Source organism: Heptranchias perlo, unplaced genomic scaffold, assembly GCF_035084215.1.
Source record: "Heptranchias perlo isolate sHepPer1 unplaced genomic scaffold, sHepPer1.hap1 HAP1_SCAFFOLD_970, whole genome shotgun sequence".
In the NCBI taxonomy this organism is placed as follows: Eukaryota; Metazoa; Chordata; class Chondrichthyes; order Hexanchiformes; family Hexanchidae; genus Heptranchias; species Heptranchias perlo.
This window is the reverse complement of record NW_027140015.1, coordinates 40,668-67,315: the sequence shown is the minus strand read 5'-3', so window position 1 is coordinate 67,315 and position 26,648 is coordinate 40,668. Positions and strand designations below refer to the sequence as shown.

Here is a 26,648-nt window from a genome sequence, read left to right as displayed (position 1 = left end):
AGAGGGAGCTTTACTCTGTATCTAACCCGTGCTGTACCTGCCCTGGGAGTGTTTGTTGGGACAGTGTAGAGGGAGCTTTACTCTGTATCTAACCCGTGCTGTACCTGCCCTGGGAGTGTTTGATGGGACAGTGTAGAGGGAGCTTTACTCTGTATCTAACCCGTGCTGTACCTGCCCTGGGAGTGTTTGATGGGACAGTGTAGATGGGGCCTAACTCTGTATCTAACCTGTGTTGCTCTGTGCCCATTTCCAGGAGAACCCCTACATGTGCAACAACGAGTGTGACGCTCGCACGCCCGAGCTCGCACACCCCCCCCGAGCTGATGCTGGATCACGAGGGCCGGATCCCAAACACCTTTTGGCAAAGCGTCTCCTGGAGGAGTTTCCCCGAGCCCCTCCTGGTCAATATCACCCTGTCCTGGGGCAAGACCATCGAGCTGACCGAGGATATCGTCATCACCTTCGAGTCGGGCCGGCCGGGAGCAGATGGTCCTGGAGAAATCTCTGGACCACGGCCGGACGTGGCAGCCCTACCAGTTCTACGCTGCCGACTGCCTCAACTCCTTCGGGATGGAGCGGAGAACGGTCCGGGATCTGAGCCCAGCCTCGGTGCTGGACATCATCTGCACGGAGGAGGACTCCAGGGGCTACGTGTGGAAGGTGGACAAGACGGTCCGCTTCGAGATCAGGGAGCGGTTCGCCCTGTTCGGGGGGCCCCTTCTCCGCAACATGGCCTCGCTCTACGGCCAGCTGGACACCACCAAGGACCTGAGGGACTTCTTCACCCTGACCGACCTGCGGGTCAGGCTGCTCCGGCCGCCACCGGGGCCACCAGCGTCGACCAGCTCAACCTCTCCAAATACTTCTACGCCATCTCCAACGTGGAGATTCACGGACGGTGAGAGCTCCTCGTCACCTCTGCTCAGGGTCACTGATCCCACACTTCACATCCAGGGGGCGCTGTATCAGGGCAAACATCTGGGGGACGGTCTATCAGGGCAAACATCTGGGGGACGGTCTATCAGGGCAAACATCTGGGATATACTATCAATTGACATCTGGAGGGCATTCTATCAGGGCTAACATCTGGAGGGAATACTATCATCAATAAGAACAACAACTTGCATTTATATAGCCCCTTTAACGTAGTAAATCATCCCAAAGCGCTTCACAGGAGTGATTATCAAACAAAATTTGACACTGAGACACATCAGGAAATATAGGGACAGGTGAGCAAAAGCTCGGTCAAAGAGGTAGGTTTTAAGGAGCGTCTTAAAGGAGGAGAGAGAGGTGGAGAGGTCGCGAGGTTTCGGGAGGGAATTCCAGACCTTAGGGCCTAGACAGCTGAAGGCACGGCTGCCAATCGTGGAGCGATTAAAATTGGGGATGCGTAAGAGGCTAGAATTGGAGAGATCTCTGAGGGTTGTAGGGCTGGAGGAGGTTACAGAGATAGGGAGGGGCGAGGCCATGGAGGGATTTGAAAACAAGGATGAGAATTTTAAAATCGAGGCGTTGCCAATGTAGGTCAGTGAGCACAGGGTGATGGGAGAACGGGACTTGGTGCGAGTTAGGATACGGGCAGCAGAGTTAGCCTCAGACTGTGGCCGGGGAGAGGGATGGAGTCGGTGTCTAGGGAACGGAGTTTGAGGCGGGGGACTGAAGACAATGGCTTCGGTCTTCCCAATATTTAATTGGAGGAAATTTGTGCTCCTCCAGTACTGGATGTCGGACAAGCAGCGTGACAAATCAGAGAGAGTGGAGGGGTCGAGAGAGGTGGGGGTGAGGTGGAGCTGGGTGTCGTCAGTGTACATGTGGAACCTGACGTTGTGTTTTCAGATGATGTCAACGGGGGGCAGCCTGTAGATGAGAAATTCTACACTCAGCATCTGGGAGACTCACTCGAGCTTTTAGTCCAGGAGAATCTTCAGACACTAATTCGAGAACAGGAACAGGAAAATGTTTACGCTGAGGTTAATTTGCCTCCAAGGAACTGTCTGGGTTTCTGCTTAGTTCAGCAAAAAGTGCCGAGAACAGCAAATGTGCTGAATGTGTGAGGGACCAATCTGCAGATTTTGAAGCTTCACCTTCCCAGTGAGTTAAACAGCGGCCCGATGCTGTTAGCACAGAATCCCCGAGACCAGCGATCTCACACTTTACAACACAGAAACCCTCACAACACATTGGGCCTTTCCACATCGTATTTACTAAAGGGAAATCTTCAACACAGTCACTGTTAATGTCAGCGATGCGATTGTGTCCTTTAGAACATTAAAATATATATTTCACAAGGAGGTGATCCCAGACCGGACCTTCCCAGAAACTGTAAACTCCCATCACAGCGACTAACCCTCTTCAATGTGATAAGACCAAATAATCTGTTTTATGATGTTGGTTGGTGGGATAAACATTGGTCAGGACACCGGGGAGAACTCCCCCACTCTTCTTTGAAATAATGGCTGTGGGATAAGAACATAAGAACATAACATAAGAAATAGGAACAGGAGGAGGCCAATCGGCCCCTCGAGCCTGCTCCGCCATTTCATAAGATCATGGCTGATCTGATCCTAAGCTCAAATCTAAATTCATGTCCAATTTCCTGCCCGCTCCCCGTAACCCCTAATTCCCTTTACTTCTAGGAAACTGTCTATTTCTGTTTTAAATTTATTTAATGATGTAGCTTCCACAGCTTCCTGGGGCAGCAAATTCCACAGACCTACCACCCTCTGAGTGAAGAAGTTTCTCCTCATCTCAGTTTTGAAGGAGCAGCCCCTTATTCTAAGATTATGCCCCCCAGTTCTAGTTTCACCCATCCTTGGGAACATCCTCACCGCATCCACCCGATCAAGCCCCTTCACAATCTTATATGTTTCAATAAGATCGCCTCTCATTCTTCTGAACTCCAATGAGTAGAGTCCCAATCTACTCAACCTCTCCTCATATGTCCGCCCCCTCATCCCCGGGATTAACCGAGTGAACCTTCTTTGTACTGCCTCGAGAGCAAGTATGTCTTTTCTTAAGTATGGACACCAAAACTGTATGCAGTATTCCAGGTGCGGTCTCACCAATACCTTATATAACTGCAGCAATACCTCCCTGTTTTTATATTCTATCCCCCTAGCGATAAACGCCAACATTCCTTCTTGATCACCTGCTGCACCTGCATACTAACTTTTGATTTTCTTGCACTAGGACCCCCAGATCCCTTTGTACTGCAGTACTTTCCAGTCTCTTGCCATCAAGAAAATAACTTGCTCTCTGGTTTTTCCTGCCAAAGTGCATAACCTCACATTTCCAATATTGTATTGCATCTGCCAAATCTCCGCCCACTCACCCAGCCTGTCTATATCCCCCTGCAGGTTTTTAATGTTCTCCTCACTCTCTACTTTCCCTCCCATCTTTGTATCATCTGCAAATTTTGATATGTTGCACTCGGTCCCCTCCTCCAAATCATTAATATAGATTGTAAAGAGTTGGGGGACCCAGCACCGACCCCTGCGGAACACCACTGGCTACTGGTTGCCAGTCCGAGAATGAACCATTTATCCCAACTCTCTGCTTCCTGTTAGATATCCAATCCTCCACCCATGCCAGAATATTACCCCCAATCCAGTAATTCTTTATCTTGAGCAATAATCTTTTATGTGGCACCTTGTCGAATGCCTTCTGGAAGTCTAAATACACTACGTCCACTGGTTCCCCTTTATCCACCCTGTACGTTATGTCCTCAAAGAACTCAAGCAAATTTGTCAGACATGACTTCCCCTTCGTAAAGCCATGCTGACTTTGTCCTATTAAATTATGTTTGTCCAAATGTTCTGCTACTGTCTCCTTAATAATAGACTCCAAAATTTTACCCACCACAGATGTTAGGCTAACTGGTCTATAATTTCCAGCCTTCTGCTGCTACCCTTTTTAAATAAGGGTGTTACATTAGCAGTTTTCCAATCTGCCGGGACCTTTGCCGAGTCCAGAGAATTTTGGAAAAATTATTACCAAAGCATCCACAATCCCCACTGCCACTTCCCTCAAGACCCGAGGATCTTTTACCCCCACCTCGGGTTAACATCTCTTCCAAAAGACAGCATCTCCGACAGTGCAGCACTCCCTCAGTAATGACCATCCGACAGTTGCAGCACTCCCTCAGTAATGACCATCCGACAGTGCAGCACTCCCTCAGTACTGACCCTCCGACAGTGCAGCGCTCCCTCAGTACTGACCCTCCGACAGTGCAGCGCTCCCTCAGTACTGACCCTCCGACAGTGCAGCGCTCCCTCAGTACTGACCCTCCGACAGTGCAGCGCTCCCTCAGTACTGACCCTCCGACAGTGCAGCATTCCCATAATACTGACACCGGGGAGTGCCGGCCTGGATTATTTGCTCAGTCTCTGGAGCGGGGCTTGAACTTATGACCTTCTGACTCAGAGGCGAGATCTCAATATCACATTGCTGTTTGTGGGATCTTGCTGTGCGTAAATTGGCTGGCTGTGTTTCCCACATTACAACAGTGACTACACTTCAAAAATACTTCATTGGCTGTAAAGCACTTTGGGACGTCCTGAGGTGGTGAAAGGCACTGGAGAACTGGGAGTTCTTTCTCTTTTTTGGGTTGACCCATGTTCCTGGTCTCTGCTGCTCCAGTCAGTGGGAATTGCCCCGTGCTGGAGAATTGCCCCGTGCTGGGAATTGCCCCGTGCTGGGAATTGTCCAGTGCTGGAAACAGTCCCTGTGCTGGGAACTGCCCCGTGCTGGGAATCGTTCTGTGCTGGGAACTGCCCCGTGCTGGGAACTGCCCCGTGCTGGGAACTGCCCTGTGCTGGGAATCGCTCTGTACTGGGTTTGTCGTCCTGTGCAGTTCGGGCCTGAGATCTTGTCACTGGGTCCAGTTTGGGGAAAGGGGAGACTGTGTGAGGGGATCACAGGCTGCCCATGTTCTGCAGGAAGGGGTTTGCATCAGTTTAAAATTCTGCAATGACCTTAACTGGGATCCAGGACCTTCCTGTGATGGAGACACCAGGAACCTAAGCTGGTAAAGGGAGAGCTGAGCCCCGGAGCAGAGAGTCCGGTGTGTAACGGAGCTGCTCGGGGTCATTTTAAACCAGCTTGTCCCCTTGTTTTTTTGCCAGGTGTAAGTGCAATCTTCACGCCAACAACTGTGTCCTGGAGAAGGGGAAGCTGAGTTGCGAGTGTGAGCACAACACGACGGGGCTGGACTGCGGGAGATGCAAGAAAGGCTTTCAAGGGCCGGCCGTGGAGAGCCGGCTCGTACCTCCCGATCCCCAAAGGGACGGCCAATATCTGTGAGTAACGAGGGCTTCTCCGGCCCCGCCTGATACCGGCGGCACCTTGGGTTTCGGTTCAGATTTCATTCTAATTCCAACTCCCGGCAATGCACCGATTCCAAAATAGAAGCAAATGGATGTTTGTGAATGAATTAATGTGTAAACAGAGACTCAGAGCGGGAGATTGGACAGAGACAGAGAACAGGAATAAGGACTGACTCCAGGGGGAGGGGGACCACGAGGGGGAGGGGAAGGGGTTCAGGAGGGGGGGAGAAGGGGTTCAGGAGGGGGGAGAAGGGGTTCAGGAGGGGAGGAGAAGGGGTTCAGGAGGGGGGAGAAGGGGTTCAGGAGGGGAGAGAAGAGGTTCAGTAGGGGGAGAAGGGGTTCAGGAGGGAGGGAGAAGGGGTTCAGGAGGGGGGAGAAGGGGTTCAGGAGTGGGGAGAAGGGGTTCAGGAGGGGGGAGAAGGGGTTCAGGAGAGGGGAGAAGGGGGTCAGGAGGGGGGAGAAGGGGTTCAAGAGGGGGAGAAGGGGTTCAAGAGGGGGCAGAAGGGGTTCAGGAGTGGGGAGAAGAGGTTCAGGAGGGGGGAGAAGAGGTTCAGGAGGGGGGGAGAAGAGGTTCAGGAGGGGGGAGAAGAGGTTCAGGAGGGGGAGAAGGGGTTCAGGAGGGGAGGGAGAAGGGGGTTCAGGAGTGGGGAGAAGAGGGTTCAGGAGGGGGAGAAGAGGGTTCAGGAGGGGGGAGAAGAGGTTCAGGAGGGGGGAGAAGGGGTTCAGGAGGGAGGGAGAAGGGGTTCAGGAGTGGGGAGAAGAGGTTCAGTGAGGGGGGAGAAGGGGTTCAGGACGGGGGAGAAGGGGTTCAGGAGGGGGGAGAAGAGGTTCAGGAGGGGGAGAAGGGGTTCAGGAGTGGGGGAGAAGAGGTTCAGGAGGGGGGAGAAGGGGTTCAGGAGGGGGAGAAGAGGTTCAGGAGGGGGAGAAGAGGTTCAGGAGGGGGAGAAGGGGTTCAGGAGGGGGGAGAAGGGGTTCAGGAGGGGGGAGAAGAGGTTCAGGAGGGGGAGAAGGGGTTCAGGAGGGAGGAGAAGGGGTTCAGGAGTGGGGAGAAGAGGTTCAGGAGGGGGGAGAAGGGGTTCAGGAGGGGGGAGAAGGGGTTCAGGAGAGGGGAGAAGGGGGTCAGGAGGGGGGAGAAGGGGTTCAAGAGGGGGAGAAGGGGTTCAAGAGGGGGCAGAAGGGGTTCAGGAGTGGGGAGAAGAGGTTCAGGAGGGGGGAGAAGAGGTTTCAGGAGGGGGAGAAGAGGTTCAGGAGGGGGAGAAGGGGTTCAGGAGGGAGGGAGAAGGGGTTCAGGAGTGGGGAGAGAGGGTTCAGGAGGGGGAGAAGAGGGTTCAGGAGGGGGGAGAAGAGGGTTCAGGAGGGGGGAGAAGAGGTTCAGGAGGGGGAGAAGGGGTTCAGGAGGGAGGGAGAAGGGGTTCAGGAGTGGGGAGAAGAGGTTCAGGAGGGGGAGAAGGGGTTCAGGACGGGGGAGAAGGGGTTCAGGAGGGGGGGAGAAGAGGTTCAGGAGGGGGAGAAGGGGTTCAGGAGTGGGGAGAAGAGGTTCAGGAGGGGGGAGAAGGGGTTCAGGAGGGGGGAGAAGAGGTTCAGGAGGGGGGAGAAGAGGTTCAGGAGGGGGGGAGAAGGGGTTCAGGAGGGGGGAGAAGGGGTTCAGGAGGGAGGGAGAAGGGGTTCAGGAGGGAGGAGAAGAGGTTCAGGAGGGGGGAGAAGGGGTTCAGGAGGGGGGAGAAGGGGTTCAGGAGGGGGGGAGAAGAGGTTCAGGAGGGAGGGAGAAGGGGTTCAGGAGGGGGGAGAAGGGGTTCAGGAGGGGGAGAAGGGGTTCAGGAGGGGGGAGAAGGGGTTCAGGAGGGAGGAGAAGAGGTTCAGGAGGGGGGAAAGGGGTTCAGGAGGGGGGAGAAGAGGTTCAGGAGGGAGGAGAAGAGGTTCAGGAGGGGGGAAAGGGGTTCAGGAGGGGGGAGAAGAGGTTCAGGAGGGGGGAAAGGGGTTCAGGAGGGGGAGAAGGGGTTCAGGAGGGGGAGAAGGGGTTCAGGAGTGGGGAGAAGAGGTTCAGGAGGGGGAGAAGGGGTTCAGGAGTGGGGAGAAGAGGTTCAGGAGGGGGGAGAAGGGGTTCAGGAGGGGGGAGAAGGGGGTTCAGGAGTGGGGAGAAGAGGTTCAGGAGGGAGGGAGAAGGGGTTCAGGAGGGGGGAGAAGGGGTTCCAGGAGGGGGAGAAGGGGTTCAGGGAGGGGGGAAGAGGGGGTTCAGGAGGGGGGAGAAGGGGTTCAGGAGGGGGGAGAAGGGGTTCAGGAGGGGAGGAGAAGGGGTTCAGGAGGGAGGAGAAGAGGTTCAGGAGGGGGGAAAGGGGTTCAGGAGGGGGGAGAAGAGGTTCAGGAGGGAGGAGAAGAGGTTCAGGATGGGGGAGATAGTCGGTCCCCAGGGTGTGAATTTCCCCCCCCGGCCCCTTTCTCTGTCGGTCCCCAGGGTGTGAATTTCCCCCCCCGGCCCCTTTCTCTGCCGGTTTCCCGATTCCAGGAGCCGGTTGAACGGAGGCGGCGATGGCGGCCCCATCGAGAGCCCAGGCCACACTGCACTCTGGGAGATTGAGTCCCATGACCCCCGTGACCCCGGGGGCTATTTGACCCCGTGACTCTGGGAGCCGTGTGACTCTGGGGGCCGTGTGACCCCCGTGACCCCAGGGGCCGTGTGACCCCCGTGACCCCAGGGGCCGTGTGTTGGCCGCTGATTCTCGGTATCCGGGGGGGAGGGGGCGGAGCATCAATTCCTCAAGGTGGGGGCTCAGTCTGTGATTGTGACTCCTGGATTGAACCGACAACCCCTCCCCCCAAACCCCCTCCCCAACCAACAACCCCTCCCCCCCCAAATCCCCTCCACCCCCAAACCCCCCTCCCCAAACCGACAACCCCTCCCCCCCAAACCCCCTCCCCAACCGACAACCCCTCCCCCCCCAAACGCCCTCCCCAACCGACAACCCCTCCCCCCCAAACCCCCTCCCCAACCGACAACCCCTCCCCCCAAACCCCTCCCCAACCGACAACCCCTCCCCCCAAACCCCCTCCCCACCAGACAACCCCTCCCCCCCCAAACCCCTCCCCAACCGACAACCCCTCCCCCCAAAACCCCCCTCCCCAACCGACAACCCCTCCCCACAAACCCCCTCCTCAACCGACAACACCTCCCCCTAAACACCCTCTCCAACCGACAACCCCTCCCCCCCAAACCCCCTCCCCAACCGACAACCCCTCCCCCCAAAACCCCCTCCCCAACCGACAACCCCTCCCCTAAACACCCTCTCCAACCGACAACCCCTCCCCCCACACACCCTCCCCAACCGACAACCCCTCCCCCCAAACCCCCTCCCCAACCGATAACCCCTCCCCCAAAACCCCCTCCCCAACCGACAACCCCTCCCCCCCCAATCACCCTCCCCAACCGACAAGCCCTCCCCCCCAAACCCCCCTCCCCAACCGACAACACCTCCCCCTAAACACCCTCTCCAACCGACAACCCCTCCCCCCACACACCCTCCCCAACCGACAACCCCTCCCCCCAAACCCCCTCCCCCAACCGATAACCCCTCCCCCCAAAACCCCCTCCCCAACCGACAACCCCCTCCCCCCCCAATCACCCTCCCCAACCGACAAGCCCTCCCCCCCCAAACCCCCTCCCTAACCGACAACCCCTCCCCCCCCAAACCCCCTCCTCAACCGACAACCCCTCCCCCCAAACCCCCTCCCTAACCGACAACCCCTCCCCCCCCAAACCCCCTCCTCAACCGACAACCCCTCCCCACCAAACCTCCTCCCCAACCGACAACCCCTCCCCCCAAACCCCCTCCCTAACCGACAACCCCTCCCCCCCCAAACCCCCTCCTCAACCGACAACCCCTCCCCACCAAACCCCTCCCTAACCGACAACCCCTCCCCCCCAAACTCCCTCCCCAACCGACAACCCCTCCCCCCCAAACCCCCCTCCCTAACCGACAACCCCTCCCCCCAAACCCCCTCCCCAACCGACAACCCCTCCCCCACAAACCCCCTCCCCAACCGACAACCCCTCCCCCCCAAACCCCCTCCCTAACCGACAACCCCTCCCCCCCAAACCCCCTCCCCAACCGACAACCCCTCCCCCAAAAACCCCCTCCCCAACCGACAACCCCTCCCCACAAACCCCCTCTCCAACCGACAACCCCACCCCCCAAACCCCTCCCCAACCGACAACGCCTCCCCCCCAAACCCCCTCCCCAACCGACAACCCCTCCCCCAAAAACCCCCTCCCCAACCGACAACCCCTCCCCACAAACCCCCTCTCCAACCGACAACCCCTCCCCCCCAAACCCACTCCCCAACCGACAACCCCTCCCCTGCCCAACCGACAACCCCACCCCCCAAACCCCTCCCCAACCGACAACCCCACCCCCAAACCCCCTCCCCAACCGACAACCCCACCCCACCCCAAACCCCCTCCCCAACCGACAACCCCTCCCCACAAACCCCCTCTCCAACCAACAACCCCCTCCCCCCAAACCCCTCCCCAACCGACAACCCCTCCCCACAAACCCCCTCTCCAACCAACAACCCCTCCCCCCCAAACCCACTCCCCAACCGACAACCCCTCCCCCCCAAACCCCCTCCCCCCAAACCCCTTCCCCCCAAACCCCCTCCCCAACCGACAACCCCTCCCCCCCAAACACCTGAACTCAGGCCCTGATTTTTGTTTCCGTTTCCCTCTCCAGGCCTCCCGAACACCGTCACCAGTGACCGTAAGTAGGACCTACGCTCTCTGACCTGTGACCTGCTGACCCAGAGCCCATTTCTGTATCTGGAGCGAACCTTCCCCTCGACCCCCATCGTGTCTCACTGACCGTGGAACAGGTGTAGGTGTGAACAGGGAGTGAGTGTGGAACAGGTGTAGGTGTGAACAGGGAGTGAGTGTGGAACAGGTGTAGGTGTGAACAGGGACTGAGTGTGGAACAGGTGTCGGTCGGAACAGGGACTGAGTGTGGAACAGGTGTCGGTGTGAACAGGGAGTGAGTGTGGAACAGGTGTCGGTGTGAACAGGGACTGAGTGTGGAACAGGTGTTGGTGTGAACAGGGACTGAGTGTGGAACAGGTGTCGGTGTGAACAGGGACTGAGTGTGGAACAGGTGTAGGTGTGAACAGGGACTGAGTGTGGAACAGGTGCAGGTGTGAACAGGGAGTGAGTGCAGAACAGGTGTAGGTGTGAACAGGGAGTGAGTGTGGAACAGGTGCAGGTGTGAACAGGGACTGAGTGTGGGACAGGTGTAGGTGTGAACAGGGAGTGAGTGTGGAACAGGTGTAGGTGTGAACAGGGACTGAGTGTGGAACAGGTGTAGGTGTGAACAGGGACTGAGTGTGGAACAGGTGTAGGTGTGAACAGGGACTGAGTGTATTTGTGGAAAGCTGTCTGGTTCCTGATACCGAGATCAATCGGGACCTGTTGTAATCCCGTTCTCCCAGACACAGAAATGGGAACTGGACGAGTGTCTTTCGGCCTCAATCTCTTCTCCTTCGTTTCCCGTATTTTGCATGAACTCGTTCCCGTTTATTTAACCCTTCGCATGCTGTCCATGTCATTCCAAACCATCGGCTGCATTGAGCACCCAAATCAACACCCATACTGACGGGGAGCAGAGTGTCCATAACTCCCCGTACTGACCGGGACAGAGTGTCCATAACTCCCCGTACTGACCGGGACAGAGTGTCCATAACTCCCCGTACTGACCGGGAGCAGAGTGTCCATAACTCCCCGTACTGACCGGGAGCAGAGTGTCCATAACTCCCCGTACTGACCGGGAGCAGAGTGTCCATAACTCCCCGTACTGACCGGGAGCAGAGTGTCCATAACTCCCCGTACTGACCGGGGACAGAGTGTCCATAACTCCACGTACTGACCGGGAGCAGAGTGTCCATAACTCCCCGTACTGACCGGGAGCAGAGTGTCCATAACTCCCCGTACTGACCGGGAGAGAGTGTCCATAACTCCCCGTACTGACCGGGACAGAGTGTCCATAACTCCCCGTACTGACCGGGAGCAGAGTGTCCATAACTCCCCGTACTGACCGGGGACAGAGTGTCCATAAGTCCCCGTACTGACCGGGACAGAGTGTCCATAAGTCCCCGTACTGACCGGGACAGAGTGTCCATAACTCCCCGTACTGACCGGGACAGAGTGTCCATAACTCCCCGTACTGACCGGGACAGAGTGTCCATAACTCCCCGTACTGACCGGGACAGAGTGTCCGTATCACAGTCCGATACTGGACAGGAACATGTGCGATGCTGGGACTGGGACTGGGACTGGGACACCCTGGGTTATATGAAACGTTACACTTTGGACCCAAACCTGCCCCTTTCCTGCCCAGGTACAGCCAGAACCAACATGAAAAAACAGACCATCAAAACCTTCATCACTGGCACAAACTTAACTAAAGATAAACTCGTTCTAATGTCTTCAATGATTATCTATTTTGTCCTTAATGACTGACCGTGATTGTTACTGGATTCAGTCTCGCTGAATAATAACAGGGAGACTCAGTCAGATACTGGATTACACAGTTTGTCTTTCAAACACTCAACCTACTCGAATTACTGAAATCCCATAATAACAGCCTGTCACCGGCCTCCCCCCATTAAATCATCGGCTCCACAGACCAGATTCCAGCTAATTAGCGTTCGCTCGGCTTCGAGCTCCAACCCGGGCAGTGATTCGACCCGGAGAAGCGATTGATTGAACCGACATTGGCTCCCGGTCCAGCAACGCCTCGCAATTAAAATTCTCATCCTCACCTTCAAATCCCTCCCTGGCCTCGCCCCTCCCTACCTCTGTAACCTCCTCCAGCCCCTCGCCCCTCCCTATCTCTGTAACCCCCTCCAGCCCCACACCCCTCCCCATCTCTGTAACCTCCTCCAGCCCCTCGCCCCTCCCTATCTCTGTAACCTCCTCCAGCCCCTCCCTATCTCTGTAACCCCCTCCAGCCCCTCCCTATCTCTGTAACCTCCTCCAACCCCACACCCCCCCTATCTCTGTAACCTCCTCCAGCCCCACACCCCCCCCTATCTCTGTAACCTCCTCCAGCCCCACACCCCCCCCTATCTCTGTAACCTCCTCCAGCCCCTCGCCCCTCCCTATCTCTGTAACCTCCTCCAGCCCTACACCCCTCCCTATCTCTGTAACCCCCTCCAGCCCTACACCCCTCCCTATCTCTGTAACCACCTCCAGCCCCACACCCCTCCCGATCTCTGTAACCTCCTCCAGCCCCACACCCCTCCCTATCTCCGTCACCCCCTCCAGCCCCTCACACCCCTCCCTATCTTTGTAACCTCCTCCAGCCCTACAACCCTCCCTAATCTGTAACCCCCTCCAGCCCTACACCCCTCCCTATCTTTGTAACCTCCTCCAGCCCTACAACCCTCCCTAATCTGTAACCCCCTCCAGCCCTACACCCCTCCCTATCTCTGTAACCTCCTCCAGCTCTACAACCCTCCGAGATCTCTGCGCTCCTCCAATTCTGGCCTCTTGTCCATCCCCGATTTCCTTCGCTCCACCATTGGCGGCCGTGCCTTCAGCTGCCGAGGCCCTGAGCTCTGGAATTCCCTCCCTAAACCTCTCCACCTCTCCCCCTCTCTCTCCTCCTTTAAAATGTTCCTTAAAACCCACCTCTTTGATGAAACTTTTGGTCACCTGTCCCAATATCTCCTCATGTGGCTCGGTGTTAAATTCTGTTTGATAATCGCTCCTGTGAAGGGCCTTGGGATGTTTTACTACGTTAAAGGCGCTATATAAATGCAGGTTGTTGTTATTATCTGTGGGCGAGGGTCAGAAACTGTGACCGTTTGTTCAGATTGAATAAAATCATCAGCAAAAAATATATTTTCAACTGAGCAACTTGACCCTTGCAAGAAGGAGTTTGTTTTTATTGAAGTTTGTGAGACTCAGTTCGGAGACACAGTCAGTCGTGGGGATGGGAGCAGGAAGTTACAAAGGGACATAGACAGACTGAGTGAGTGGGCAAAACTGAGGCAGATGGAGTTCAACGTGGACAAGATATATTGGCCCTGGAGGGGGTTCAGCGCAGATTCACCAGAATGATACCGGGGCTAAAAGGGTTAAATTATGAGGTCAGGTTACATAAACCAGGCCTGTATTCCCTCGAGTTTAGAAGATTGAGGAGTGATCTGATCGAGGTGTTGAAAATGATTAAATGATTTGATAGGGTGGATAGAGAGAAACTATTTCCTCTGGTGGGAGAGTCCAGAACAAGGGGGAATAATCTTCAAATTAGAGCTCGGCCGTTCAGGGGTGATGTCAGGAAACATTTCTTCACACAAAGGGGAGTGGAAATCTGGAACTCTCTCCCCCAAAAGGCCGTGGATGCTGGGGGTCAATTGGAGCTTTCAAGACTGAGATCGATAGATTTTTGTTGGGTGAGGGTATCGAGGGATACGGAGCAAAGGCGGGTAAATGGAGTTGAGGTACAGATCAGCCATCATCTTATATGAACAGCAGAACAGGCTCGAGGGGTTAAAAGGCCTCCTCCTGTCCCGATGTCACAGGCTCGAGGGGCTGAATGGCCTCCTCCTGTTCCTGTGTAACAGGCTCGAAGGGCTGAATGGCCTCCTCCTGTTCCTGTGTCACAGGCTCGAGGGGCTGAATGGCCTCCTCCTGTTCCTGTGTAACAGGCTCGAAGGGCTGAATGGCCTCCTCCTGTTCCTGTGTAACAGGCTCGAGGGGCTGAATGGCCTCCTCCTGTTCCTGTGTAACAGGCTCGAGGGGCTGAATGGCCTCCTCCTGTTCCTGTGTAACAGGCTCGAGGGGCTGAATGGCCTCCTCCTGTTCCTGTGTAACAGGCTTGAGGGGCTGAATGGCCTCCTCCTGTTCCAATATCCTGTGGATAGTGAGGTTTCACTGCTGACATCATCTTTAAAAAAATCTATCAGCTGAAAAGTTACTTCTGGCAGGAAATCATTACAAACATCTGTCTGACCCCAGCAGATTGAAATCATTACAAACATCTGTCTGACCCCAGCAGATTGAAATCATTACAAACATCTCTCTGACCCCAGCAGATTGAAATCATTGCAAACATCTGTTGAACACAGCAGATTGAAATCATTACAAACATCTGTCTGACCCCAGCAGATTGAGATCATTACAAACATCTGTTGAACACAGCAGATTGAAATCATTACAAACATCTGTCTGACCCCAGCAGATTGAAATCATTACAAACATCTGTTGAACACAGCAGATTGAAATCATTACAAACATCTGTCTGACCCCAGCAGATTGAAATCATTGCAACATCTGTCTGACCCCAGCAGATTGAAATCTGTGACGATTTTCAGAAATATTTGTTGGGTTTTGATGGAAGTGTCTGGTTGCTTGTCTCTCGGACCCACTTACTGTTCCGTGCAGTCTCGAGTCGATGTGTTTGTGCGCACAGTACAGATGTTCTGTTCAGACCGCGCGTTGTTCTCCATCTGGGATTAATCTTTGCTGATTTCTCCTGATGCAGCTCATCCAAAGCAAGGTCAGACACGGCCAAGTATCTCATCACTAGAGGTCACTAACACAAAGCAAGGTCAGACACGGCCAAGTATCTCATCACTAGAGGTCACTGACACAAAGCAAGGTCAGACACGGCCAAGTATCTCATCACTAGAGGTTACTAACACAAAGCAAGGTCAGACATGGCCAAGTATCTCATCACTGGGGGTCACTAACACAAAGCAAGGTCAGACACGGCCAAGTATCTCATCACTAGAGGTTACTAACACAAAGCAAGGTCAGACATGGCCAAGTATCTCATCACTAGGGGTCACTAACACAAAGCAAGGTCAGACACGGCCAAGTATCTCATCACTAGAGGTCACTAACACAAAGCAAGGTCAGACACGGCCAAGTATCTCATCACTAGAGGTTACTAACACAAAGCAAGGTCAGACACGGCCAAGTATCTCATCACTAGAGGTTACTAACACAAAGCAAGGTCAGACATGGCCAAGTATCTCATCACTGGGGGTCACTAACACAAAGCAAGGTCAGACACGGCCAAGTATCTCATCACTAGAGGTTACTAACACAAAGCAAGGTCAGACATGGCCAAGTATCTCATCACTAGGGGTCACTAACACAAAGCAAAGTCAGACACGGCCAAGTATCTCATCACTGGAGGTGATAGTCAGTGTTGTAATGTAGGAAACGTGGCAGCCAATTTACGTACAGCAAGATCCCACAAACAGCAATGAAATAAATGACAAGATAATCTGTTTTTTGAGGTTGGTTTAGGCATAAATTTTAGCCAAGGACACCGGAGAGAATTCCCTTCTCTTCAAAATAGTGCCATGGGATCTTTTCCATCTGCCTGAGAGGGCAGACAGGGCCTCGGTTTAACGTCTCATCAGGAAGACGGCACCTCCGACAGTGCAGCACTCCCTCAGTACTGACCCTCCGACAGTGCAGCACTCCCTCAGTACTGACCCTCCGACAGTGCAGCACTCCCTGAGTACTGACCCTCCGACAGTGCAGCACTCCCTGAGTACTGCTCTGGAGTGTCAGCCTGGATTTTCTGCTCAAGTCTCTGGAGTGGGACTTGAACCCACGTCCTCCTAACTCAGAGGTGAGAGTGCGACCCTCTGAGTCACAGTTGATAAGCCCCGACCTTGGAAGCCCTGTATAAAACCCACCACCGGACTCGATAAACCCTGGAACGTTCCCATCCATCGCCATCTGCCTGATTCAATGTGACCGTATCGAGCCAGGAGTCTGATGTTCTCCCCTCACTGCTAAAAGTCTCAGTGTCTCCCCTCCCTCCCATTCCAGACATTTCCTCTCCGCCTCTCATTCCTGCAGCATGTGACCCGCTAGCAGTTTGCGACCCGTCTACGTCCTGTCTACGTCCCGTCTACACTTTCTGTCTTCTCCTTGCAAGACTGTGAATGTTTCGGCCACTCGAACCGGTGCAGTTACATCGAGCTGCTCACCACCACCATTTGCGTGAGCTGTAAGCACAACACGAGAGGCCGACACTGCCAGTTGTGCCGACTGGGCTATCACCGAAACCCGTCAGCAGAGCTGGACCATCACAACGTTTGCCTCGGTCAGTTCCTGTTACAATCTCCGCTCTCGCCTCCTTCCTTCACCCTTCAGATTTCAGCCCGAAACAAGATAAAGAAACAAAAAGGAACCTGCGATAGGGCTGAGCAAAAGGAATCAGCTCCCCTTTCCCCGGAGATCAGACCCGGTCCGACCTTTCCCCAGAGATCAGACCCGGTCCGACCTTTCCCCAGAGATCAGACCCGGTCCGACCTTTCCCCAGAGATCAGACCCGGTCCGACCTTTCCCCAGAGATCAGACCCGGTCCGACCTTTCCCCAGAGATCAGACCCGGTCCGACCTTTCCCCAGAGATCAGACCCGGTCCGACCTTTCCCCAGAGATCAGACCCGGTCCGACCTTTCCCCAGAGATCAGACCCGGTCCGACCTTTCCCCAGAGATCAGACCCGGTCCGACCTTTCCCCGGAGATCAGACCCGGTCCGACCTTTCCCCGGAGATCAGACCCGGTCCGACCTTTCCCCAGAGATCAGACCCGGTCCGACCTTTCCCCGGAGATCAGACCCGGTCCGACCTTTCCCCAGAGATCAGACCCGGTCCGACCTTTCCCCGGAGATCAGACCCGGTCCGACCTTTCCCCGGAGATCAGACCCGGTCCGACCTTTCCCCAGAGATCAGACCCGGTCCGACCTTTCCCCGGAGATCAGACCCGGTCCCACCTTTCCCCGGAGATCAGACCCGGTCCGACCTTTCCCCGGAGATCAGACCCGGTCCGACCTTTCCCCGGAGATCAGACCCGGTCCGACCTTTCCCCGGAGATCAGACCCGGTCCGACCTTTCCCCAGAGATCAGACCCGGTCCGACCTTTCCCCAGAGATCAGACCCGGTCCGACCTTTCCCCGGAGATCAGACCCGGTCCGACCTTTCCCCAGAGATCAGACCCGGTCCGACCTTTCCCCAGAGATCAGACCCGGTCCGACCTTTCCCCGGAGATCAGACCCGGTCCGACCTTTCCCCAGAGATCAGACCCGGTCCGACCTTTCCCCAGAGATCAGACCCGGTCCGACCTTTCCCCGGAGATCAGACCCGGTCCGACCTTTCCCCGGGGATCAGACCCGGTCCGACCTTTCCCCAGAGATCAGACCCGGTCCGACCTTTCCCCAGAGATCAGACCCGGTCCGACCTTTCCCCGGAGATCAGACCCGGTCCGACCTTTCCCCGGAGATCAGACCCGGTCCGACCTTTCCCCAGAGATCAGACCCGGTCCGACCTTTCCCCAGAGATCAGACCCGGTCCGACCTTTCCCTGGCGATGAGGCCTGGCCCTGAGGTAAATTGAAAGCCCTGTGTTGTGACGATATAATCATTGCTTCCCTGTCTCCATTGTTTTTCTGGAATTTGTATGTTGTTTGTACTCTCAGCAAACGAACATCCTTCATCGTAGCAGCATCACTCGCCTCTGCTCAATGTTACCCTCCCCCCATTGTCCAACATCAATGTTCTCTCTCCATTTCCTCATCTCCTTCCCATTCTCCACACATAGAATTACAGAGAATGGACAGCACAGAAACAGGCCATTCGGCCCAACTGGTCTGTGCTGGTGTTTATGCTCCACACGAGCCTCCTCCCTCCCTACTTCATCTCACCCTATCAGCATATCCTTCTATTCCTTTCTCCCTCATGTGTTTATCCAGCTTCCCCTTCAATACATCGACACTATTCGCCTCAACTACTCCATGTGGGAGCGAGTTCCACATTCTCACCACTCTCTGGGTCAAGAAGTTTCTCCTGAATTCCTTATTGGATTTATTAATGACTATCTTATATTTATGGCCCCTAGTTTTGGTATCCCCCACAAGTGGAAACATCTTCTCTCCGTCTATCTTATCAAACCCTTTCATAATTTTGAAGACCTCAATCAGGTCACCCCTCAGTCTTTTTTCTTGAGAAAAGAGCCCCAGCCTGTTCAATCTTTCCTGATATTTATAACCTCTCAGTTCTGGTATCACCCTGATGAATTTTTGCACCCTCTCCAGTGTCTCTCTATCCTTTTTATAATATGGAGACCAGAACTGTGCACAGTTCTCCAAGTGTGGTCTAACCAAGGTTCTGTACAAGTTTAACATAACCTCTCTGATTGTGAATTCTCTCCCTCTAATAATGAACCCCGGAGCTTGGTTTGCTTTTTATGGTCTTGTTAACCTGCGTTAATTCTGTGCAGTCGCCCCAAGGAGTGGAACACGGGCCGTGTCCAATCAGTGTGTGGACGATTGACGCTGTTTGTAAACTGTTGGAGACTTGTTTCCCCCCAGAGTCGGCTCGTCCCCTGTCCTGGGCCCGAGTCATTTGTGTCCCTGAGGTTGTGTGGATGGGTTTTATTGGGAACAGCCATGTGCAGTGTGTGTGTTGTCTTGTTTCTGCAGACTGTCAGTGTCACCCCTATGGCTCACTCCATGATCGCTGTAATGAGACGGGATATTGTGACTGTAAGGAGGGGACAGCAGGGCCCAAGTGTGACAAGTGCCTGCCCGGATATTACTGGCACAGGGGCTGCCGAGGTAAGTAACCGTTCCAGCACCAGACCCTCCCTCACTCCGCCGGGCTCCTGTGTGTCAGGGTCAGCAGTGGATCCGAGAGCAGAGATACCAGGGGGGGAAACACAAAGGCTTTTAGACAAGGAGCCCTCCTGGGTTCCCCCATCACCCTGAGAAACAATTAGTGGCACAGCTCCTCGCAAAGGGAGGGACTGGAGTTCAGTGAGGAGCATTTCATAGAATCAGACAGCACACAAGGAGGCCATTCAGCCCATCAAGGCAGTGCTGACTCTTTGAAAGAGCGATCCTATTAGTCTCACTCCCCCAGCTCTTTCCCCATAGTCCTGCAAATTTTTCCCCTTCAAGTATTTATTCAATTCCCTTTTGAAAGTTATTATTGAATCTGCTTCCAGATCAGAACAACTCACTGTGTAAAAACATTCTCCTCATCTCCCCTCTGGTTATTTTGCCAATTACCTTAAATCTGTGTCCTCTGGTTATTGACCCTCCTGCCAGTGGAAACAGTTTCTCCTTATTTACTCTATTAAAACCCCTCATAATTTTTAACCCCTCCATTAAATCTCCCCTTAACCTTCTCTGCTCTGAGGAGAACAATCCCAGCTTCTCCAGTCTCTCCACATAACTGAAGTCCCTCATCTCTGGTACCATTCTGGTAAATCTCCTCTGCACCCTCTCCAAGGCCTTGACATCCTTCCTAAAGTGCGGTGCCCAGAATTGAACACAATAATTTGACACAGAATTTAACCCTCAGTCTCTCCTTCAGTATTTAATCATCAATTTAGTCCCATTCACCCATCACCCCTGTGCTCGCTGACCTACATTGGCTCCCAGTCCAGCAACGTCTCAATTTTAAGATTCACATCCTCACATTCAAATCCCTCCGTTGCCTCGCCCCTCCCGATCTCTGTAACCTCCTTCAGCCCTACACCCCTCCGAGATCTCTGCGCTCCCCCAATTCTGGCCTCTTGCACTTCCCCCATTTCCTTCACCCCACCATTGGCGGCCGTGCCTTCAGCTGTCTGGACCCGAAACTCTGGAATTCCCCCCAAACCTCTCCGCCTCTCCCCCTCTCTCTCCTCCTTTAAGACGCTCCTTAAAATCTACCTCTTTGACCAAGCTTTTGGTCTCCTGTCCTAATGTCTCCTTATGTGGTTCAGTGTTAATTTTTCTCTGATTTACGCTCCTGTGAAGCACCTTGGGCCGTTTTACTACGTTAAAGGCGCTATATAAATGCAAGTAGTTGTTGGTGTAAAAGTGAAACACTGGGAGCGGCGACAGTTCAAACAATCTCTGAGGTCAGGAGATTTTCAGTGACCTGACGTTTCTTTTCTCTGACCTCTTGCAGCCGGCGTGTGCGATAACTTGCTGACGCGGTGTCAGAACGGAGGAGTGTGCGAGGACAATGGGAGGTGTCGCTGTCCCGCTCCCTACACCGGGCTCCTGTGTGAGAAAGGCCAGTGTGGGAAGGAAGCAGGAGGGTGTGTCTCCCAATCCCCCCGAGACCCCACCTTACACCGGGTGCTGCTGTCACTCACTGCGCTGCTAACCACCGCTAACGGACGCCCGGCGCTCTGACCCACTTCCAGCGCCACAGACGCTCACGGGAAGGTGCAAAGAGCGGAGGAGAATCCAGCGTTTACTGCGTCCCCGTTAAACACGGTCCCCGCCCTCCGGCCCGGGAAAGGCAAACTGTAACCCAGGCCTGAGCCCACCCACCCACCCACCGAGCCCGACTGTATCTCCGAGCCCTGAAGGAATGGGCAGTCAGTGGGGACTGTACTTTCAGACCCCCCGCCGGAGGGAGGGAGGGAGGGAGGGAGGGAGGGAGGCAGCTGCTAATATTCATTCTCCAATCACCAGCCTGGCCTCGGATGGCCAGCTTTGGGAAAGAAGAAAGAAAGAAAGACTTGCATTTATATAGCGCCTTTCACCACCTCAGGACGTCCCAAAGAGCTTTACAGACAATTAAGTACTTTTGAAGTGTCGTCACTGTTGGAATGTAGGAAACACGGCAGAAAATTTGTGGAGCTCAGAGGAGGCCGTTCCCCGCTCTGGTGCAGCCCTCGCTCGCTCGCCCCTCACTCACTCACTCCCTCCCTTCCTCACTCTCCCTCACACGCTCATTCACTCCTCAATCCCTCCCTCCACTCACTACATTCATTCACTCCATCACTCCACTCATGCTCACTCATCAATCACTTGCCCCTCACTCACTCCCTCCATCCCTCACTCACTCCTCACTCAATCCTCACTCCCAACACTCAGTCACACTCACTCATTCACTCCCTCACTCACTCCTTCCCATTCCCTCCCTCACTCCTTCCATTCCTCATTCCTTCCCTCACTCACTCCACCCTCACTCCCTCCCTTCACTCCACTCCCTCACTCCTTCCCTCCCTCAAACATTCCTTCACTCACTCCCTCCCTCACTCACTCCTTCACTCACTCCTTCCCTCTCACTCCCTCACTCACTCACTGCGAGGGATTGCTGTCGGTACATCGTGACCTGAGGAAATCTGTGGGCCGGCTTCGAGCGGCCTACAACCTGGGCTTTAGTGCCCGTTGTGTGTAATCCTGGAGCACATCAGAGCGATGGGGGAATAATCCTGAGCAGTGAGTGGAGAGTGTTAGTGCGTTTATCGATTCTTTTGTATTAAGATGAAGTTATTTTCTTGCAATCCCACAATGTTCCATGTAGTTTTTGTATGAATCGCGGTTTGTGTTGATGAATATATCTCTCACTGTGTAATTCCCAGCGACGGGGGGAATGAGACGGTTTTATTTTATTTGTATGATTTTCCTGTGCACAGATTTCTCTGTAACTGCAACGTGCTGACATCAAAGAATCTGAGTTTACAGCTCTGGAAAGTGTCATAAGATCCAGGAAAGGATTTGATGCTTTACTCTGGACAACAATAAAAGCTGCTGCAGAAAGTGTCCTGGTCTCCTGATCTGGGTCCTGACTGTGTGTCTGTGGGGAAGGGGTTCAGGGGGAGGGGGGAGGGAGAGGGGGAGGGGTTCAGGGGGAGGGGGAGGGGGGAGGAAGAGGGGGAGGGGTTCAGGGGGAGAGGGAGGGGTTCAGAGGGTGAGAGGTTCAGGGGAGGGGGAGTGGGTTGAGGGGAAGGGGTTGAGCAGGAGCGGAAGGTGTTGAGGGGAAGGTGTTGAGGGGGTGATGAAGGGGGTTCGGGGGGAGTGTCCTGGGCCAGTTCCGGTCCTGGGTTCCCCGATTCCAGGAGCCGGTTGAACGAGAGCCATCGACAGCTCGGGCCGCATTGCATTCTGGGAGATTGAGTGACCTGACCCCGTGACCCCGGGCAGGCAGCAGAGGGGGAGGGGGAGGGGGAGAGCTGTGTCTGTTTCGGCCGGAGACAGTGGCCAGGGAGGGGGGGAGGGGGTGGAATCAGCAGCGAGGGAACAGAGTTTGTGGCGGGGATCGAAGACGATGGCCGAAATTTTAACTCCGAGCCCGGAAGTCGGCGGGGCCGAATTCCCTGAGTCCGGGTTTCCTGGACGTCCTTAGGATTTTGATGCCAGGACGTCTTTTAGGTTTTTTTTGACAGTTTTGCGCCCGAGAGGCCGTCCGGATTGACAGGCTGGTCTCAGTCGGACGGGAGAAGAGCAAGGAAGATGATGTGAGCAGGTAAGTGTTAGACAGGGAGCACGGGGGTTGGGGCAGGGGAGCGATGTGGGGTCATCGGGGTGGGGGGGAGGGTTGGCTGTCATCGAAGGTCATCGGGGTTCCGGAGTCATCTGGGTGTTCGGGTGTCATCGTTGGGGGGGGGGTTCATGGGGGGTCGGAGATCATGGTGGGGTCGGAGATCGTGGGGGCGGTCGGAGATCATGGTGGGGGTCGGAGATCGTGGTGGGGTCGGAGATCGTGGGGGGGCGTCGGAGATCGTGGGGGGGCGTCGGAGATCGTGGGGGGGCGTCGGAGATCGTGGGGGGGGGTCGGAGATTGTAGGGGCAGGTTGGAGATTGTGTGTAGGAGGGTCGGAGATCGTAGGGCGGTGGGGTTGCCCCAGGGAAGCTTGTTGGGCCTGGGGGAAGCACTCCTGCTCCTCCGGGCCCACAAGCCGTGCAATAAAGGCACTCACCTGCTGTTTGGGGCCTTCTCACCTCCTCTCACGAGGCGTGAAGGAGAAGGCCCGGGAATCCAGACAAAGCAGCACTCCCTCCGCACTGCCCTGGAGTGGCAGCTTGGATCATGAGCTCAAACTCCCGAGCCCCAGCAAGTCGCACAACTCTCTAGTCCCAGAATAGAACATAAGAACATAAGAAATAGGAGCAGGAGGAGGCCAATCGGCCCCTCGAGCCTGCTCCGCCATTCAATAAGATCATGGCTGATCTGATCCTAACCTCAAATCTAAATTCATGTCCAATTTCCTGCCCGCTCCCCGTAACCCCTAATTCCCTATACTTCCAGGAAACTGTCGATTTCTGTTTTAAATTTATTTAATGATGTAGCTTCCACAGCTTCCTGGGGCAGCAAATTCCACAGACCTACGACCCTCTGAGTGAAGAAGTTTCTCCTCATCTCAGTTTTGAAAGAGCAGCCCCTTATTCTAAGATAATGCCCCCTAGTTCTAGTTTCACCCATCCTTGGGAACATCCTTCCTGCATCCACCCGATCAAGCCCCTTCACAATCTTATATGTTTCAATAAGATCGCCTCTCATTCTTCTGAACTCCAATGAGTAGAGTCCCAATTTACTCAACCTCTCCTCATATGTCCGCCCCCTCATCCTCGGGATTAACCAAGTGAAGCTTCTTTGTACTGCCTCGAGAGCAAGTATGTCTTTTCTTAAGTATGGACACCAAAACTGTATGCAGTATTCCAGATGCAGTCTCACCAATACCTTATATAACTGCAGCAATACCTCCCTGTTTTCATATTCTATCCCCCGAGCAATAAAGGCCAACATTCCGTTGGCCTTCTTGATCACCTGCTGCACCTGCATACTAACTTTTTGGAAACCAACTGAGCTCTGCACCGGTCAGGCAGCATCTGAGGGGCAACGTTTTGGGTGGGATCCTGAGTCAGTTCTGCTGTTTATTGCCAGCAATTTGTTTTATTCAAAGTACAGATGCCATTTTGTCGAAATGTCTTTAATCTAAAAACGGAGAAACAGTGTACACACGCTGACACTAAAGGAATTGAAGGTGAAATATTAGTGAGCATTCCTGGTTCCTTTCAGAGACCGAGCAATCAGTTATTGAAGCCCCCCTGCCCATGGTTTAGTGGGTAAAGTGTAACTGGTCTGATGTGTTGACCGTGGGCTCCACATGGTCTCGGTCTCATTAAACTGGGGCAGGAAAAAGAATCAGTCAGGGTTAAATTTATATTTATCAATGACTTGGATGAAGGAATAGAGAGCCGTGTATCTCAGTTTGCTGACGACACTAAGTTAGGTGACACAGTAAATAGTGTGGATGGGAGGAGAAAGTTGCAAAGGGACATTGGTCGATTCAGTGAGTGGGCAAAACTGGGGCAGATGGAGTTCAATGTGGGGAAGTGTGAGGTCATTCACTTTGGACCGAAGAAAGATCGATCAGAGTATTTTCTAAATGGTGAGAAGCCGGGAACTGTGGAGGAGCAGAGAGATTTAGGGGTCCAAGTACAGAAATCACTAAACGCCAGTGGACAGGTACAAAAAAATAATTAAAAAGACAAATGGAATGTTCACCTTTATCTCGGGGGCTGGAATACAAAGGGGAGGAAGTGATGTTCCAGCTGTACAGAGCTCTGGTCAGACCACATCTGGAGACTGGGTTCAGTTCTGGGCACCGCACCTCAGGAAGGATATATTGGCCCTGGAGGGGGTGCAGTGCAGATTCACCAGAATGTTCTTATTAGGGCGGGAAAGTGGAGTTGAGGTAAAAGATCAGCCATGATCTGATTGAATGGCGGAGCAGGCTCGAGGGGCCGTATGGCCGACTCCAGCTCCTAGTTCTTATGTTCTTATATCGGGGCTGGAATGGTTAAATTACGAGGCCAGGCTGCACACACTAGGCTCATATGCCCTGAGTCTCGAAGATTAAGGGGTGATCTAATTGAATATTTTAAATGATTAAAGGATTTGATAGGGTAGATAGAGAGAAACTATTTCATCTGGTGGGAGAGTCCAGAACAAGGGGGAATAATCTTAAAATTAGAGCTCGGCCATTCAGGGGTGATGTCAGGAAGCATTTCTTCACACAAAGGGGAGTGGAAATCTGGAACTCTCTCCCCCAAAAAGCAGTTGAGGCTGGGGGTCAATTGAAAATTTGAAAATTGAGATTGATAGATTTCTGTTGGGTGAGGGGATGAAGGGTTACAGAACATTGGCGGGTAAATGGAGTTAAGATACAGATCTGCCATGATCTAATTGAATGGTAGAACAGGCTGGAGGGGATGAATGGCCTCCTCCTGCTCCTATGTTCCCATAACCAGAACTGGACACAGTACTCGGGGTGGGTCTGACCAGAACTGGACACAGTACTCGAGTGGGTCTGACCAGAACTGGACACAGTGCTCGAGGTGGGTCTGACCAGAACTGGACACAGTGCTCGGGGTGGGTCTGACCAGAACTGGACACAGTACTCGGGGTGGGTCTGACCAGAACTGGACACAGTACTCGGGGTGGGTCTGACCAGAACTGGACACAGTACTCGGGGTGGGTCTGACCAGAACTGGACACAGTACTCGGGGAGGGTCTGACCAGAACTGGACACAGTACTCGAGGTGGGTCTGACCAGAACTGGACACAGTGCTCGGGGTGGGTCTGACCAGAACTGGACACAGTGCTCGGGGTGGGTCTGACCAGAACTGGACACAGTACTCGAGGTGGGTCTGACCAGAACTGGACACAGTGCTCGGGGTGGGTCTGACCAGAACTGGACACAGTACTCGAGGTGGGTCTGACCAGAACTGGACACAGTGCTCGGGGTGGGTCTGACCAGAACTGGACACAGTGCTCGGGGTGGGTCTGACCAGAACTGGACACAGTGCTCGGGGTGGGTCTGACCAGAACTGGACACAGTGCTCGGGGTGGGTCTGACCAGAACTGGACACAGTACTCGAGTGGGTCTGACCAGAGCCCTGTACAGTTTGACCATGACTTCCTCTGACTGTATTCTCCTGTTTTGGATTTGTTGTCCAACATTCTTTTGTCTTTGTTGGTTTGCAGCTCTGTGTTTTTTTTTATTCGTTCACGGGATGTGGGCGTTGCTGGCAAGGCTGGCATTTATTGCCCATCCCTAATTGCCCTCGAGAAGGTGGTGGTGAGCCGCCTTCTTGAACCGCTGCAGTCCGTGTGGTGACGGTTCTCCCACAGTGCTGTTAGGAAGGGAGTTCCAGGATTTTGACCCAGCGACAATGAAGGAACGGCGATATATTTCCAAGTCGGGATGGTGTGTGACTTAGAGGGGAACGTGCAGGTGGTGTTGTTCCCATGTGCCTGCTGCCCTTGTCCTTCTAGGTGGTAGAGGTCGTGGGTTTGGGAGGTGCTGTCGAAGAAGCCTTGGCGAGTTGCTGCAGTGCATCCTGTGGATGGTGCACACTGCAGCCACAGTGCGCCGGTGGTGAAGGGAGTGAATGTTTAGGGTGGTGGATGGGGTGCCAATCAAGCGGGCTGCTTTATCTTGGATGGTGTCGAGCTTCTTGAGTGTTGTTGGAGCTGCACTCATCCAGGCAAGTGGAGAGTATTCCATCACACTCCTGACTTGTG

At 54.2% G+C, this 26,648-nt stretch overlaps 1 pseudogene; it reads left to right on the top strand.

Annotated features, from left to right (window-relative positions):
* Positions 1–253: 253 nt before the first annotated feature.
* Positions 254–21,880, top strand: LOC137320089 (netrin-G1-like; annotated as a pseudogene).
* Positions 21,881–26,648: the final 4,768 nt, after the last annotated feature.